Source organism: Schistocerca gregaria, chromosome 1 (genome assembly GCF_023897955.1).
Source record: "Schistocerca gregaria isolate iqSchGreg1 chromosome 1, iqSchGreg1.2, whole genome shotgun sequence".
Classification (NCBI taxonomy): Eukaryota; Metazoa; Arthropoda; class Insecta; order Orthoptera; family Acrididae; genus Schistocerca; species Schistocerca gregaria.
Window position 1 is genome coordinate 938,906,355 of NC_064920.1, and position 18,150 is coordinate 938,924,504.

At 38.7% G+C, this 18,150-nt stretch overlaps 1 protein-coding gene and 1 non-coding gene across 9 annotated transcripts in view; one reads left to right on the top strand and one right to left on the bottom strand.

The window, feature by feature from the left end:
- Positions 1 to 4,799: 4,799 nt before the first annotated feature.
- Positions 4,800 to 18,150, top strand: part of LOC126275354 (large proline-rich protein BAG6-like) — a 229,037-nt gene continuing 215,686 nt past the window's right edge. The window contains exons 1-2 of one of the 8 annotated variants that reach the window (XM_049977192.1): positions 4,800 to 4,947; positions 6,196 to 6,287. The gene's annotated coding sequence lies outside the window, so the exon portion shown is untranslated. Of the gene's footprint in view, positions 5,357 to 5,495; positions 5,979 to 6,195; positions 6,288 to 18,150 lie in introns of those variants that run through there. The other 7 variants (XM_049977196.1, XM_049977189.1, XM_049977193.1 and 4 more) reach the window with 7 other exon arrangements.
- On the bottom strand, positions 9,589 to 9,665 carry Trnal-caa (transfer RNA leucine (anticodon CAA)). The gene has a single exon. It is a non-coding gene; the product is annotated as a tRNA-Leu (tRNA).

Below are 18,150 nucleotides of genomic sequence, written 5' to 3' on the forward strand. Positions count from 1 at the left end.
TGTCAACATTACTTGCAGATGAGGTATTGCTTAGACATCGACAGTTCCCAGTATTTACCTCTGAAGGGAAAAGAACACACCTTGTAGTTGTTATTCGAGCGTTTCGAAATGTTTTACCTCGTACCTGGAGCGAAGCTCAAAAAATTAGATTTGTTGTTGGATAAAGTCAGAATGACGTTCTGCTATGGGCTACGGATATGGTGGAACGTTGCTACCATTATGAAAGTTCGCGAGAACATTTCTGGATAAGTATTGGTCTGAGGCTGTGCAAGAGAGGCTCAGACGCGAAGTATTCAACCCAGCTCTGTTTAATGGTAAGTATGGAGGCTTAAGGGGCTATTCTGAAAAACCAGGTACTGGACGAATCCAGTACCTCAAGTAGAAGTGCTGAAAAATGTTGAAGAGCGGTGTCCCTCCTGATTTGTACAAATAATTAGAGTCTTACATAACAAGCAGCAAAAAGGTGGGGTGATGCAGAATGGAACATGTACAGAAAGCCAGTACCATACCACATGCCTTTATATTTACTTTGTTCCTCAAAGATGGCACAAATACCTGACACAATTCCAAGCTCATTGTGCAGTTCATTGAGTTCGAGATGCTGTGAAGGTACAATACTTTCTTTCGAGTGTGGGTCCCTAATGTTCAGGTTAATACAAGAACTATTCCCAATGCATCTCCCAAAGAACTCAGTTATGACGAAGTAATCGCTGCATTAACTCAGGACTATGATCAGCAAATTCAAGTAGCTCCAGCCAGATACCAGTTTTTTAGTTTGCAGAGAAAGCTGGAAGAGACTTACTGTCAATGGTATACAGTATTAATGGACATGACTAGGAAGTGTAAATTTGAGTGTAGTTGTTGCAACTTTTACAGTGACTTAATGATTAGGGATGCTATAACATTCAATGTCCCCAATGGTAGAATACAGGAACAGATTCTCAAGTACTCTGATCCTGCAATTCCTCAAGTGTTGCAAATCTTACAGTAATATGATTCGGGTGTCACAGCTGCCGATAATTTCGACCAGGCCCCGATTTGTTGGGTCGAGTCGCCCCTTGCTCATGACCTCCCCTAGCGGCCACAACAGCGAGCGCGTACACAACCATTCGGACAGCCACGTAGAAAGGTAAGCAGACCTATGAACTTAGTGAAGTTTTGTCCTAGATGTTTTAATCACTATAAAAGACAAGACTGCACATCACATAACGCAATGTGTTCATGTGGAAAAAAGGGCCGTGTCGTAGCAGGTTATTTGCAACGGCACAAAAACGCCAATTTTGTCCACTTCCAGAATAAACAGGGTCGTGCACATGCAGTGGACGTTGTGTTTTCCAGACCTACAACAGGTTTTGACAAAAGTGAGATTAAGATTGTGCCTCCTTCTCACCCTAGTGCTGTGCAACGATGTTCTAACAAACTATTTGTCTCATTAGGATTGCTGGCTGTCGTGTGAACTTTCAGTTAGACACAGGTGCCACGTTCAAACAGTTCAGTTCACCACGCCTTTATAAATCTAGCAAACCTCACTGCTTACAATGGGCAGGGAATTCCTGTGATTGGACAATGTACTTTGTTTGCAACTCACAAATCTCACACCAGGGCAGTAGCTTTTGCTGTGTTGAAGTCAATAGACAGTGAGAACATTTTCGTTTTAAGTGCCTTTTATTTGTTTGGCCGTAGCATCCACGACAATGTACTGCCAATCTCTACATTTGTACCACAAGACAGTGTAGACAGCTTGCTTAAAGAATTTCCTGAACTATTTTCAGAAGGAATGGGAAAAGCTAATAACTTTATAGCGCATGTTACATTGAAAGAAAACGCACAGCGTAAGTTTTTCTGAGCCTGCTCTGTTACAATTGCTTTAAGAAACAAAGTAGCCAGTGAATAGAAGGAATAGCAAGATAATTATGTCCCTTTTAAGCTAGTCAGTGGGCAAGCCCAATAGTTTTATTGCCTAAGCCTTCTGTTCGCATTCGCACTTGTGTTGATTTCAAGTCTACAGTCAATCCATAGACAGTAATGGCACTTATCCGTTACCTCGCCCTGAGGAAGTCATGGACAGGCTTGATGCAGGACGTTATTGTTCTAAGATAGATATGAGTGATGCCTATTTGCAAATCCATTGGATGAAGAATCTAGGAAGTGTTTGTTGTAAATACACGCTTAGGACTGTTCAAGTATTTGCGTTTGACCTTGGGCACTGCTTCCGCACCCGCCATTTTTCAACGTTACTTGGATCAGCTGACTGCAAAAGTGCCATTTTGTTCACTCTACCTTGACGAGGAACGCATTGCCAATTTGTGTGCTCTTTTCCGAGTGTTGTCAGAAGCAGGACACAAGTGTCCTCTCGAAAAGAGTGACTTTTTTCAAACTGAACAACAGTAGTTAGGTCATGTGATAAACAATCTGGGTGTACACCCCCTACAACCTCATTTGCTTACAGTCCGTGAGTTCCTGTTTCTCGCAATGTGTCTGAATTGCAGTCAGTACTAGGCAAGACGACATACTACATTCGGGTCATACCGAATGCCGCTCTTATCGCGGCTCCATTGCATCGCAGGAGGGTCCCCACTCGCCGACCCCATGGATTTGGACCCACCATCGCCACAGCTGTCGCCATCACCGACATCGCCCCAGCAGCCATCCTCAGGCCTGGACATGTGCCCTGGCAGCAGTTTTCTGGAAGATGTTCCTATTGCCTCGCAAGCCAGATGGCAGGATACGATCGGGAGAACCGGGAAGTTCCAGTGTCATCCGTCGTGGCACAGTGCGAATCGCAGTAGCAGTTAGCTCTGCCACTAACTCAGAGACAGATAGCATTTTAACAACCTTAATTGTGAACATAACGGACCTCGTAATTCACCAGCAGGGAGGCTAATGTAGACTATACAGCTGACCTTGTACCAAGACAAATATATGGAGTTAAGTAAACTTTCCATTCTTGTGAATAAAGAAATCAGTTAATCTGTGCGTGCAGTTTGTGTTATATAAAGTGTGTACTGACCACCAAACAAAATCCTCTCCTTACTCCTTTGGTACAGCTCTACAGAGACAACGAGATGATGTAAAATTGTTTACAAACATAACTAATGTGATGCCACTGTTTGCGGTTTTCCGTAGAGGCACAGAGAGTTACCATTCACACAGTATGCCACAAATTCTATATAGTTGCACAGCTTTCAGTCTGGCATCAACTAAACTATATAGGAAGGCATTAACGTTGTAGTACTGGTGGATAACTGGGAATTCATGTGGAAAGTTTTGGGATCGGGTCGCCCTAATTCAAAGACTGGGCTCCCCATACAACTGCTTCAGTGTTCATCGTCTTTAATACATAACTTGCCTTTATTAAACTCAGACAAGCTTCAAAAAGCAATCAGCAGCAAAATTGACTGAGCAGACTTTAGAAAAATGACTTTTAAACAGCTGCCACTAATGAGGCGCCATCAATTAACAATACACGAAAAGTGCAGAATTTTAAAAGAAATTAGCAAAATTCCCTGCACAGTTTTTTAACTAAATGATCTTTAAATAACTACCATTAATTATGAGCCTACTATCACTCAGTAGACAGCAAAATATAGAATTAAAAAAGGATAATTGACAGTCACTTCAGAGGTAGCTACGGTTAGACAAAATCCACTATCAGTTTTTAACCAAATATCTTTTAAAGGGATGCTACTGATTATAAATGGTCGTTGCATAAAGCGAGAGGTAAGGGCATATACAGAAGTTACTTAACTTTGGCGGGATGGCCGCCATCCTTCGACTCGTTAAGCTTGCAAGAGACCGGGACTGCCTTCACTAGCGTCAAACCAGTCAAATAACCTCCAAGTCGCTGGTGGGTTTTCCAAAATATCGCGGCCACTCATGGAAACCGCTTTGCAGGTCAGGCAATAAGCGACACTCAAAACCAGGCTCAGTGACGTCACATGAGCCGAGTCATTCTCTCGGGTATCATCCAGAACTCCAAACCTCTAGCATCCCCGAATGAGTCGCTGTGCGCACCACACACTCACTGGCCAAAACCTTCCTGCTTCGCGGCTTTTGTCCCCACTGATAGCGCCAACGGCGTGCCTCCAAAGTTATCCAGACAATGGTCGCCAGCGAGGGGCGAAATCGGTAGAAGGCCAAGCCCGCTAGGATCACTGGTTGTGACAAGAGTTAAATACAAGGAAGACGAAACTCAAATGTTGGATCCGAAAATATATTTCACCCAGGGATGAATCAGGGCCACAAATACAATTATAAAGAAGTAACACTCGAAGAGAAAATGCTGTCTGCTTTGGCCAGCTAACAAACAGATGGGATGCAAATATCATCTGCAGACAGGCCACTCTTCCAAGGTTTGAGAATATTATTGTATTCTTCGATGTAAGCTACTCAAATAAGTAATTTTTAGTTTAACGACGGCCACATCACGCACGGTGTTATTTCCCGCACATAATCTACAATTTAAACAGTGCTTGGTCTCAGAAAGCACGAGATTTATACGACTCGCTTTTTTGGCTACAAAATAAATTTATTTATTTATTCATCCCAAAAATCTTTCAGTATTTTGGGGTACATCAGGCGTTCAACACACACACACACACACACACACACACACACACACACACACACATTGCCACGTAAAATTTAACAGTAGTTTCCGTTGTTGTTGTTCTTGTCGTTCCAGAAGCTGCGAAAGTGTATCTGCTGACCACATTTTTTTTTACTTTCTTCAGTAATAAAATGAAAACACCCTGAAATCGAATGGACTATAGCAGCAATTACTTCACGATAACCGTGACAGAATGCTCGTGTTTCGGAATACAGTCACCAGGGAGCAGTGGTGGAAGCCAAGTGGCGTCGCAAAGCACAACCGAGTCAACTTTTTGTGGCAGTGCCACTGCAGTTTGCCATTAGCTAAAGCGTCACTTGAGATGCATATGTGAACCTGTGAGTGACTCATCATTTTATCGTATAGAAATTATGCGACAATTAACTAAATACTTGGTTTTAAGTGACTTTAGTGATGAGGACTGAACATTTTTGCGTCAATGTGGAATGTTTAGGGATAACAACTGTCACCCTGTTTTGTGTCATCTATGTGTGAACCATGTATTCGTTGACGAAGCCGGATGAAAATGTTATATGTTTTCTGTTAAGATCTTTGTTACCTACAAACAACATCGAGGTGTAACAGAAGTCGACAAATGGTTATCGTGTGGAAGAAGTGCTAACACAGTGGTAGAGTAATCTGCATGTTTGATGAGGTAATGTGAGGATGAGGTGTCACATTTTGATTTTTGTTTTGTTTTGAATACTTAAATAAACTCGCAGATCTGCCTTAGTTCGTGGTTAACTGGTATGCTGAACTTGTTTATGCGTGTAATACCCCTTATTACATTGATCGTTAGTCATTGATGTAATTTTACCAGATGAGTGTTTATTTACGTAGAAGATGTTGGTATTCAGATATGTTTATCTGTAACCTTACGATATTTACTCCGTATTTTTTATCATTATTTATTTAGGATATTGTTCATAGTAACATACTGACATTCGTAAGATACTAGATAAGATATACTTTTTATGGTATTACAGACTCAGATTTGTTTAGTCTGAGTTAGCAGACGAATAGATACATTTATAGTGGCCATGTTCGAAGAACAAATGTGATCTTTGGTGATGAAAGTGATAGCAATCGTTCTAGGATGTCTCAATTTCATAGAAGACAAAATTTCGCATTATGTTAAGAAAATTTTGTTGGAGTAGAAATTCATTGCGCACTAATTGAACTTTTGTTAAATTTTAAACGTTCTTATCCTGTAGCGGTACTTTTAATAAGTTAATTTTGGAGAGTGTTTTTTATAGGTGAAGTAAATGCTGACATTGAAGAGATGAGAGCTGTGGTATAGTTATTACTTGCCGTAAGAAAGAAAGGCGTAGTGTGGAATACTCCTAAGAATACCTTCCGGAAGAGGAATGTTAGTTGAACAAGATTAAAAAAATCGTTTTTACACTTGGTGCAACTTTTTTGTAATTCCTTTTCATAAATATAGTTTATGCTCGCCAAATAGAGAATGTAGCACAATTTTCCCCGGCAATAGTAGTGTATTTGTTGACACAAGGTGTAGTTCAGTTTGTGTATAACAGATGTTAGTTCTCCATTCAGTGTGTCGAAAGGTATATGTTTTGTTCCAGGCTGTTGACATGTCTGTAGTTCAACGAGACGATGAGGAATAATCGATGAAGAATTAAAATCGCACGTCTTGATTGTGTAGAGGTACAATAACGTACGTATACAGAAATTATGTTGTAGCTCGTAAATTAGAAGACTGTTTCACTGATTAGTATGCTAGATCATTTTATCACAAGTGATGAAAAAGCTCTTTACTTTCTTTTGCAGTACTATAGTTGATATAATTTTATTGTGATGGAGTAGCTTGTGTGTTGAGCTGATTGTGCCTGGAACACTGCCTGCAGTTTGCTTTCATTCTTTTAAGAGAGATTTGTTCACACAGTTGTAAATTTGACACCTAATTGATGCACCTTATAGGTAATTAAATATGTAACACATGTAATTATTGAGAAAGCTGTCTTAACATCATCTTCCAAACTATAGAGTAAAAATTTTCAGTGAAAAGGGTCCTAAGTGTTTCAGGATACCTATGTCAGTACAGGTAGGTTGTCAATAGGTGTGTGGTGGGAATTGCACTGTTTAACTTTTGCTGTGCTTAGAATTTTATCACAAAATTAAATGGATTACCTGGAACCTGTGAAGCTGCTTCATTGGCGCACAAAAAACTGTCATCTTCTGACCCATCCATTGGCTAGGTTACAGATCAACGTGTCTTCACTCCCTATGCCCTATAGAATAATATACACACAAAAAAGGATCCTTAGTTTTCTGTTTGCTTAGTTCTATGCATGTAAGGGCAGGTAACAGTATAATTATTACATCACTAGTCAAAGCAGATGTCTAGTATTTGTACATTCATATGAATGTAAGTGTGCAATTAAGAAACCTCTAAGGAAATAGTCATTCATAGGACACATTAAAAGGTGAAACATATTTCTTTAATGTTTGTGTATTTTAATTTAGCTCACACATAATTTGTTGATGTTAAAGAACATGCCATACTATCTTCTTCAAATTTTCATTATTTTTTCATGTGAAAATTGGGTCAAAATAAATATATTTTTTTTCTCTTTGGATTGTAATGTTTACATTCGAAAATTTCGAAATGGTTCAATGATATGATGGTAGTGTTTAGTATATTTTAGGATAGAAAAGGTAACCTAACATTTGCAATACACAGTGACCTGTCAAAGAAAGCATCATCTTTGTTGTATTGTCTGGGACACTAAAATTTGCACCAGTTGTTTGACTCTACTTAAAATTAAAGAATTTTGTAAGCTGTGATGATGGTTGAAATATATTTAATTGTAATCTTTTTGAGATGTATAGTGTTACTGGGGATTAACCATTCATTACTAGATGGCAGATTTTATTCTAATTAAATAAATTTATATAGTAAACACAGTTGTGGTTGTGTATAAGAGGCTACTTTTTATTTGTGGATGATTGGTTTCAATCTACTAAATAGATAATCATCAGATCTACATTCCTTGGTGATAGTAGGAATCATTGGTGTGGAGCAGATCCGTCTGCCAAATTTATTTCGTGGAGCATAACATATTCACAGACTCAACTATCCAGCTTTAAAAAAAGGCATTTTTGTAGTTTTGCTGCATCTTGGATTAATTTCTGTAGACGTTTATTGATAGGCTGTATCTACAAAGTTGAATAACCTTGTTTCTGTTTGCTGAATTATTGGGTGCAACGTATGTTTATTTGCTAACTCATGTGCTAACAATGAAATGAGTGCTTCAGAATTTTGAAATGTTCTTAAAGATGTTCAATCAAAAAGTTAATAGTGCTGTAAATTACGTGGTGCTGTCATGTGTTAACAGAGATAGTGAGTGACAGTAGTAGTAGTAGTAGTAGTAGTAGTATGCCATATCTTTTCAGCACAATGTCTGAGTAGTGAAGATATGCAGATTTAAACATTTCATATTATTCTACTAGTCACACAAAGATATTAATTCAACACGCTGACTGTCACCGGTGGAGCAGCAGATGCCTGCTGTGACTGCAGGTGGCCACACAACAGTAAAGTGTTGATAGACCATCACATTAAAGCTTAAATGTGACATACTATGTATATGTAGTGTCACTTGGTGTCTTCATAATCTTTGATGTTTGTGCTTGGAACGTAAGTCATAAAAATTTTTTCTTCTGGTTTCATCGTATTTTAACTTGGTTTCTATGCTCACTCTTATCCATGTAACACTTACTTGTAGCCTTTGATGGGTGGCCATTTAACTTGTCACCGTTCATGTTTCATTGCAGTGCAAATGTGTAAGTAATTTTAAAAAAGAAAGTTCTCTGTGGGACACTATATAGTAATCAGAAAGAACTGTCACAGCTAACAGAAGAAAATTGTGTTTGCTTCGGAGTTGGTTGTAATGCACAGTATGAGTGTAGATCACATTATTATGATGCCATGTAAACATTGGCATGTTTTCGGTTAACTGCTGAATGTAAGGTGTACAGAAATTTGTACAGGCAATGTATTTTCATTGCAAAGTTGTATGACCAAACAGGCGTTCAACATTAATTTCATAAGTGAAGAAATGTTGTTAAAATATTGTCTCCTTTATATTATCCATTTGAAAAATGTGCCTCTGTTGGATGTAGGAAATGACCACTCAAACTTCAGATGTTTTAGTATCCTAAATTTAGTTTGCTCCAATAATACGTTAACATTTGCATGGCCAATAGTCTTTGACTTTTCTTAATTGATCCCTTGTAGAGTTTAATATTAATTAGAATCAACTTTTATTAGCAGTTGGATGAACTCGCTAAGAACAGTAGTTTGCATATTGGACCTGTGATCTTAGGATGTATTCATTTGGCTGCTATTCAGTTGTTTTAATCATTGTGTAGAGATGGTTGGTTAGTTATATGTTCCATGATCCTTTTTGTGCAATAGATCATAATGATGTGGAACAGGTCATTTTACATTCACATCACAAATTAGTTTGTTTGTGCAGATACATTCTGATTATTTCTATTGTTGTTTAAATTACAAAAGGAAAAAACAGATATACAGTTGTGAGTTTGTAATTCCTATCCGCCAGCCTTTACACATTATGGTAATAAAAATTCTTCTGTGGAATAGGAGTAGTTGTCAAGCAGAAACATTCTCAGTTTATTTTCAGATTTTACTTTCCTGTGTGCCAGGCATTTTGTATCACTGGGAATGTGCTTAAAAAAAATGGTTGCAGCATTGTGCATCCCTATTTGTGCCAAAGACAACCTTAACGTGAAGTAATGAGTGTCATTTTTCCTTCTGGTGTTGTAATTAACATCATTGTCTCTTCTGAATTGTAGTGGATTATTTACAAAAACTTCTTGAGGGAATAAATATACTGTGAAGCATTCGTGAGAATGCAACTTCTTAAACAGGTTGAGATTTTCACTCTACAGTGGAGTGTGCACTGATATGAAACTTCCTGGCAGATTAAAACTGCGTGCCGGGCCGAGACTCGAACTCGGGACCTTTGCCTTTTGCAGGCAAGTGCTCTACCAACTGAGCTACCCAAGCAGGACTCATGCCCCATCGTCGCAGCTTCACTTCTGCCAGTACCTCATCTTCTACCTTCCAAACTTTACAGAAGCTCTCCTGTGAAGCTGTGACGATGGGGCGCGAGTCCTGCTTGGGTAGCTCAGTTGGTAGAGCACTTGCTGCAAAAGGCAAAGGTCCCGAGTTAAGAGTCTCGGTCTGGCACACAGTTTTAATCTACCAGGAAGTTCCTTAAACAGGTGTTTATAAGATGATCATGGGTGAGCACCACATGTTACTGTTTTAGCATATTTTTGCACAATGAAGACTTTCTTTCTTAAAGATAAGTTACCTCGGAACATTATTCTGTAAGACATCTCCAAATGAAGAAGTGCAAAATATGTCAGCTTACTGATTTGTTTCTCCCCAAGATTTACAATGAATTTAAGCATAAGTGTGGCTGAACTAAGTTTTTTTAGGTGTTTCAAAATGTTTTTCTTTTTTCAGTTTAAATTCTCTTAAATATGGACTCCTAAAAATTTTGAAGCTTTCACCCTCTTTATTATTTGCTTGAAATGTGATGCATATATCATTGGTGTAGTATACCTAGTTGTGCATAACTGAATATGTTGTGTCTTTTTAAAATTAGTGCGAGGCTATTTGTAGGAAACTAGTTAATAAAACTTTTAAGAACTTCAGTTCACTATTTAAGATGACCAGTTATACATATGTGTTGTTTCAATACAATTGCAGGAAGTATACTTTGCCATAGACTGATTACAAATGTGGCTCAGTGCGTCTCCTATCCATGAAATGACATTTTTAATGCTCTGCTTTTTGAGTGAAAACTCTAGAAACTATGAGTATGCTTCCAGTAACATAAAAGTTGTGGACTGAGGTGTAGAGTGAAAGCAGTGAGAGCCTGGGCACTTTTCATCTGTGGTACATAGATTGGTAGTGTACCAGTTTTGCATAGTCAATGGGAGGTTAGTTTCAGGTAATCAACGAGGGGCACAAAAGAGAGTGAATTTTTATTGTCAAAATTGATGACTCATATTCTTAGCAGATTATGTAGCTGTGATGGATCACGAGATTGCTACAAGTGGTCTTTTCTACAAATTTTATGTTTTACTTTATTTATTTACATATTCATTCGCTTAGTGATCTGTGGTGTAGTAAAGGGTGTAGAGTATCTATGTTGGTATAGTTTTGTTGAGAGTTGTTGAATCCAGCAAATGTGATGTACTGAAGAAAAATCTGCTACAGTTATCGAGCATTTGAAGTAGCTAATTTCAGCTGTGTGGTAGTCTTACCTGTTTTTGGATTATGTATTTTGTTTTTCCAGATATGTTTTGTGCTCATATTCACTTGAGAATTCAACAAAATCATTTCAACTCGTTGCCCCAAGACACATCTTGCTGCCCTGGCATTAGGTACAATCTTCTATTGGTACAAATCTTTGTGATTCCATCACAACTCATAGGCAAGTGCTGCCAACATTGTTCCACAATACACATTCATAAGGGCACTGCCCTGTTCTAGATTTTTATCAGTTTCATGGTCTGTAATTTAGTGTGTCTTATCTCAGCAGCTGATAGAAAGTAATCACAATATCCAGTGAGCAAGTTTTTGAATATGTCATTACTTGTGCCACAGAAACTTTTGACGTAGTTGTTAACAATGCATTACTCCTCTTGCTGTTAAATGTTAACCTTGCCTTAAAAAATAAAAAACCTTCAGAATTGAGCATATTTTGAGGGTGTCTGTAATTTTTCATCCATAACTTTCACTCTTTAAATTTCTTCACATTGTCGTACAAAGTGTTGAGTCAGCAATTGTGATTCAGTTGTACAGTGTCTTCTTCTATACAAACATAGTTTACCACGTTTCATGGTTTCAGTGTGTATAAGCTCCAGGAAATCTGGGAATGACATGGGAGTTTTTTAGAATTTTGGGAATTTTTCATTGTTTCAGTTTCCATTAAATTTTTTTTTAAACTGGTAAGAAGTGGTACTCTAACAAAGAATTTTACTTTAGCCCACTATTGCAGAATAAGATTAAAATTGTGCAATGCTTCACAACAACAGACTGTTTTCGATGAGCATGGCATCTCAACTGTTTGTTTCTAACAGGTCGTGGGAAAATATTGCAGTGCTGGTTTGTGAAGAATTACTTTCGAAGTAAATTTCCTTTTATGCAGTATGAATTATGTTATGTGTAAGAATGTCCAATGAATTTCTTAAATTGTGGGGCATTTGCCCCTCATTCAAAAGTAAACACTTTGCGGACCAGCCACGTACAGAAATTTGGGATCCAGAAGTCCAGCCATTTATGCCATTATTTGAAATTGTACTGGCAAATTTGTGTTTGGTGTATCTGAAACGGTAAAACACACACACACACACACACACACACACACACACACACACACACACACAGACAGACACACACAAAGAAAACAGTATTGTATAAGAAAGCTTAGCTTTTCTTGTAGCTGTATTGTATGTACATTAGTTTAAATCATTAACTTTTACTATTTGTGTACTTGCACTACTTAAATGATGTCACTTTGACTGACAGTGTCACTGCCTATGCTCTGAACATTGGATGTCATTGGCGCGCAAGATCACATGACGTAAGCTATGATTGGCTGACCCGAGTGCATCGCACAATGCAATCTCGATTTCAGTGCTTCAGAAGCTACCATGCTGATGGAATTTGTATTTATACTCTTGGAGTACGAGAATAAGCAGTGTGCATGTTGCTGCGCATCAAATATCTTTCCAAAATATGTTAGTTTCTACTTTGTTTCATTTTCTAAAGTGCTGTAAAGTTCTATGCTGCTGCATAAAGCTCTACCATTAAAAGAATTTAGAGCTCCAAGGGAAAGTATATGGTCACTTAACGTGAGAAAAGTGCTTTCACCTGGGGAAAAACGCAGGAACTTTTTTGTCGTTCTTGTCCATAAATACATCCTGTATTTGTATTTCACTGCAGTACTTGCATTGAAAATTTGTTATTGGTTTTGTGTTTACATAACTAAACTTTGGCAGCCAGCTGAATATATCTAGGCTCTCCTCCCATGCAGACACCGACAATTAAATGTCTATGATACAAAATCAGTTCTGTGTCCCCCATCCTCCCCTCCCCTCCCCTCCGACACAATAGTCTTTGTCTGCTACCTATTTGTGCTGTTATTGAAACTTCGCTAAAGCAAATAGAAACACATCTTGCTGTTGCTGTGACATGGCTACAACTCTGGGGTTTCTACTACATAAATCTTTCTGGCCATGCAAAGCTGGGGATGATTCTCTATACTCAGTGGCTGAAAAAGATCTTTGACAAATTAGCATAACTCAGTGTTCACTTAAAATGGAGGACATTTTCAGCTTGTCTAATCTGCATCCTTCAGTTTTCACTGAACTTGACCTGTTCTGAAGAATGGATAAATTTTATTGTTACATGTAACTGTCCACAGTGTAGAAGTAAAAATATCCCTTTCCTGGTGTAAATTGTAGCTGCCTTACAGTAGCTTTTCATACCATTTGCATAACACTTCATATGACTGCATAATGTTAGAAACAGCTTTGCCTATGTAATTGATTATAATATTGACATTCAACTTTTTGCCACACATTATTCACTCTGGTGGCTCTCTAAATGCCTGTTATAAACTAAAAACCTTATTTATTTGAATTTATTTATTGAAATTGTAAAGCAAACACAGATAAAGTAATAAAATTGAAGTTATTACTGAACTGCACCCTGATAACCATTTTCTCATGCGCCATGAACTTTTCAATCTCAGTTTTTGTTATCTACTGCTAAGAATGTATTTCATGTATAAGAGTATCATCTGTTGCCTCATAGTGTACGAGAAAAACTTCCCCCTCTGTTAAGACACTGCAGGAAGCAAGTCACTCTGTGTTGTATCTAAGCCAACAATTATTGCTATAAGCCAACAATTACTGCTATGTGCGAGTTCAATGCCAAGTTCAACTGCAAGCTCCAGAAAATGTGCTCAATAAGATTAGTGAGAATCATACAGCTAGCAGTATTAAGATACCTAGCAAAGTACAGTGTTGTTCAAACCTTGGATGGTATTGTAATGTGAGGTGTGGCACATTATAAAGTAGTATACAACCTAGTTCAGCATGCAGAAAATGTGAGTATTAAGGTAAATTTTGGGATAAATATGTATTCGTTTTGTGGAAAACTTAAAACCTAACCAAAACACACGTGATAACAGTTGTAACATGTTATTATGCAAACATGTGAGCATATGTTGGTTCACAATTCTTAACTATTTTCAATTAGCAGGCACACTGCAACAGGTTTGTGTTTCACGTGTGCTGAAGCAACCAAATTGTAAATTGTGCAGCAGAAACATTCATATACAAGGGGAACCAGAACCTGACATCATTTGTTGTTCAGGGATATTTTCTGTGTAGTTTTCTATAGGGGACCTGTGGTCTCCAGCAGCTCGTTAGAGTGCTGTATTCCTGTTGATTTCATACCCCTCTCCATCTATGTATCTGTATTGTGCTGAAAAAGTGTGCATAATAGTGCAAATGTTGGTGGTATGTGCTGTGTGTTTCTTTCTTGGAAACATACTACCTTCATTAATTTACTTTACTTGCTGTTAACAATATTAATGCTCACTTTACTCTTTGTTTCCAAACTTGTATTGGACTGCTCTGTTCTGTCTCACAGTCGTTTTTGTCTGTGTGAATTGTACATAGATACACAACAGTATGGATAAGTTTACTGATGAATAGTTGGCCAATATGCATCTCATACGTGGATTCACCGAAAGCAATGGTATGTACTACTCCAACAAGCTACAGCAGTTACAGGAGTGTGCCCTCATTCAGTGTAGACGCATGATGTCCAGATCCCATAAGTGCGTTGATCCCATGGCCCACAGTGTTGGGAAGCAATGTCACGAAGATTGCCCTAGCTGCTGCCCCAGTAGCACAAAGGTCTCACTTGGTGTCAGGTGGGATGGCATGCTGGCAGTTGATGTGACTCTTCGGGGTATGAGCCTACAGCAGGAGGAAAGTTTAGGACTGCATGCCAGCAGTCAACAGCAACACACAGGAGATGCTGATTCCAAGTCCATCTGTATTGAGCTGACCAGACAGCTTTTTATGCATTGGGGCAGGTCTTGTATTGCAGGCACACACGCAGTCTGCCAAGTACCAAGCAAGTGTGTCAAAATGCTGGTTATTGTCTCACCAGCTGAATTGTGGTTGCAGAGCTGCTTGCATGGCATAATTGATGAGCTTGGGGGTGTTGGCAAATATTTTGATTTTGGCATTGGTCCCTGTCTTGTGCTTGCACCACTACTGCCCTCCCTTTCTGGAGTAATTCAGTCCACTGACTTCATGAATGGATAAAGTAGGTGTAACAGAGAAGCTGGTTCTACAGTTCATATTTTACAAAATACTAGTCTGGAGCAAAACTTCGAAGTTAGCTACTGTATTTATTTATTTATGTATGTATGTAATCTTTGTTCCCATATTTGTATTTACACTATCTTCACTGTTCTACCTTCTTTGGCCAGACACAATTACAAATGACAGGTATCTCTATTGCCCGGACACTAGTATATATGATATGTTACTAAACTTGACTCCTCTGGTTGCTCTTGTCCATACCAGTCACACTTTAGTGTGCTTTTCAGTGTTTCCTCATTGCTTCATGTAGCATTTCCTATGCTGCCCTACTGAGCTTCTAGGCAAAGCTGGTCCATGAAACAACAGTCCATACATTTACATGACAATTCAGAAGCTGTGTTACTCCATTTCATAAGAATAGGAGTGGGGATTCGGGAAGCATCCTACAGCATTACGAAACTATGTACCTACTCATTCTCATGTGCTATCCTCCTTCGCTCTAGTACATAGCCCTGCGAACATATCACTTATTGCAACGTGTACTTGTCAGCCTAAGAACAACCCAGACAGTTGCAGTGGGCTGGTCTTCGCAGCTTTGTTTGCCTACCTCAGCCAGTCGTGTTATGCAATGTTGTATACATCTCTGGCAATGCCTTACACACACACACACACACACACACACACACACACAGAAGCAGACATTTGTAAAGGCATATATACATTGACATCATTGCAATGTATTATGTTCATTGATATCCCTGGAGGTGCATATGTTGCACCACTCTCGACGTGATGATGTCAAGTGTAGCACCACAGTTCCCATCACCACGTGGAGGCCAAATGAAACATCCCCGGCAGACAAGTACAACAACCATAACAGCACATGTTCCATTATAAATCCTCATACATAATACAGTTCTAACCCTCAGAATGATCTTTCTACTCGGCTTCACCAATACACACCACTACAGTTGACAGTTATTGAACTATATTTAAAAAAAAACTAAGTTACTTACAAACTGCAGCATGCATGCACTTTAATCAACATGGAAAAGCTACTACAGGTATTCAGATTTAGGTTATAATGTGTTCGATATGCCTGCCGTCAATCGTGATGATGTTTCACAGATGAATAGAGAAATTCTGCGAGATCTCTGAAGTGTCAGAACATCGATGTTGTCAATGACCTAAATGGTTGTTTCAGCTCAGCAATGATTTTGGAATTATTGTTGTTTACCGTGTCTTTAATATAGCTCCACAAAAAGAAGTCATATGTGTTCAGAACCGGAGAATACGGCGGCAAATAGAGGCCCATGCCAGTGGCCTCTGGCTACGTCAGGCCCATTATGCAGTCCTCAAAGTGCTCCTTCAGGACATTAAACACACTCCTGCTTCGATGGGGTCAAGCTCCGCCTTGCATGAACTACATATTGTCAAATTCAGGGTCACTGTGGATAATGGGGATGAAATCATTTTCCAAAACCTTCATGTACTGTTCAATAGTCACCATGCCATCAAGGTGTTTCACATCAATTATTTTATATGACTGGACATTGCACACCACACAGTGACCCATTGAGGGTTTTTCACTCCCTTTGTCAGGCCAGTTTTGCTTATTGACAAATTCATCCAAATGAAAACATGCTTCATCACTAAATCAAACCATATTCACATCAAAGTCCTGTTCGTCAGTTCTGTGCACAATAGTGTAGGCAATAAAAAACTGTTGTTGCATGGCCCTGGTGCTTAATGGTGATGGGTTTGAATTTTGTATTGGAAGAGATGCAGGTCTTCAACAATAATTTGTAGCAGTATTTCGTGGTTGATTACCACCTATTGTGCAGCTTATCTGATCGATTTCCTGTGGCTGATTTGAAACACAGCACATGTCTTCTCAATGTTTTCATGCATTTCACCCTTTTTGATCGACAGACATTGCCAACACTGTCATCATATCATGAACATTACCCATTCTCTCAATCTTGTGAATCAAATTTGTGATTGTTGACAGACTTGAACTGATTATCTTCAGCTTAAACTCTGTCGCAAACTTCCTTTGAGCCTTGGTGGGCTGTTATTGCTTGTGGATTAACTCTTCACAAGCGCTATATGCTCAGGCACATTGTACCAAGACATTTTGATGTGCTAATGGCCGACAACAACAAGGTGTGTGGGCATGCGTATACTAATTACAATCATGCCTCATGGCGAACTGTGCAATTTGAACATCCTAATGCAAACCATTCAGAAGTTATGATTATAGTTCAATAATTGTCTCCCTGTATGTATGTATGTTTATTTATTTATACATCTTCACATTAATTAAATGGTATTTTTTTTTTTTTTTTTGAAATTATTACCGATTTCACCTCCCGTCCTGTATAAACAAAAAAGCGCCAAACTAAGTAATAAATAGATGTGAAAACGACTTCAGTTACTAACAATACAACTGATGGACAGTTGTCTAATATGTCCTTTCTTTTTGAGTACTTAGTACACTAGGGTGTAATACTTCTTTCTCAGATCAACATAAGTGTGTATGTTTTACATACAAAAATGTATATCTGTATAAGTCAACTCACCAAGGGGCTGCAAGAGAAAAAACAGATAAAGATTAAGTGAATGTGTAAGCTTTCAAAAGCAGTGGCTCCTTTTTCTGACAGAATGGCTGGTGGAGGAGAAAGGGAGGATGATGGAAAAGGACTGGTGAGGATCAGGAAATGGGGAGAGTCTGAAGAAATTACTCAGAACCCAGGTTAAACCAGAAAGTCTCCACTAACATGGGGTGCTGGGCAACTTATTCCATCTGATAAGTCTTCCCTGACCCTGGGTTCTGGACTATTTTTGTGAACTATCCTGGTTCCCAAACCTTGCCAGTACTTCCCCCTTATCCTTCCCCTTTCTCTTCCACTTCAACCCTTCTTTGAGGAGGACCAGGATCCACTGGCTCTGAAAGCTTGTATATTTACTTAACCTTTATGTATGTTTACAACTCCCACTGGTTGATGAGTAGATATTTTATCAATCCAGTTTCCTTATGTTTTCAATTCCCCCCCCCCCCCCTCCCTCCCCCATCATCACATGTTGCAAAAGGGATCATATGGGTAATTAAGAAAACAAGTAAAACA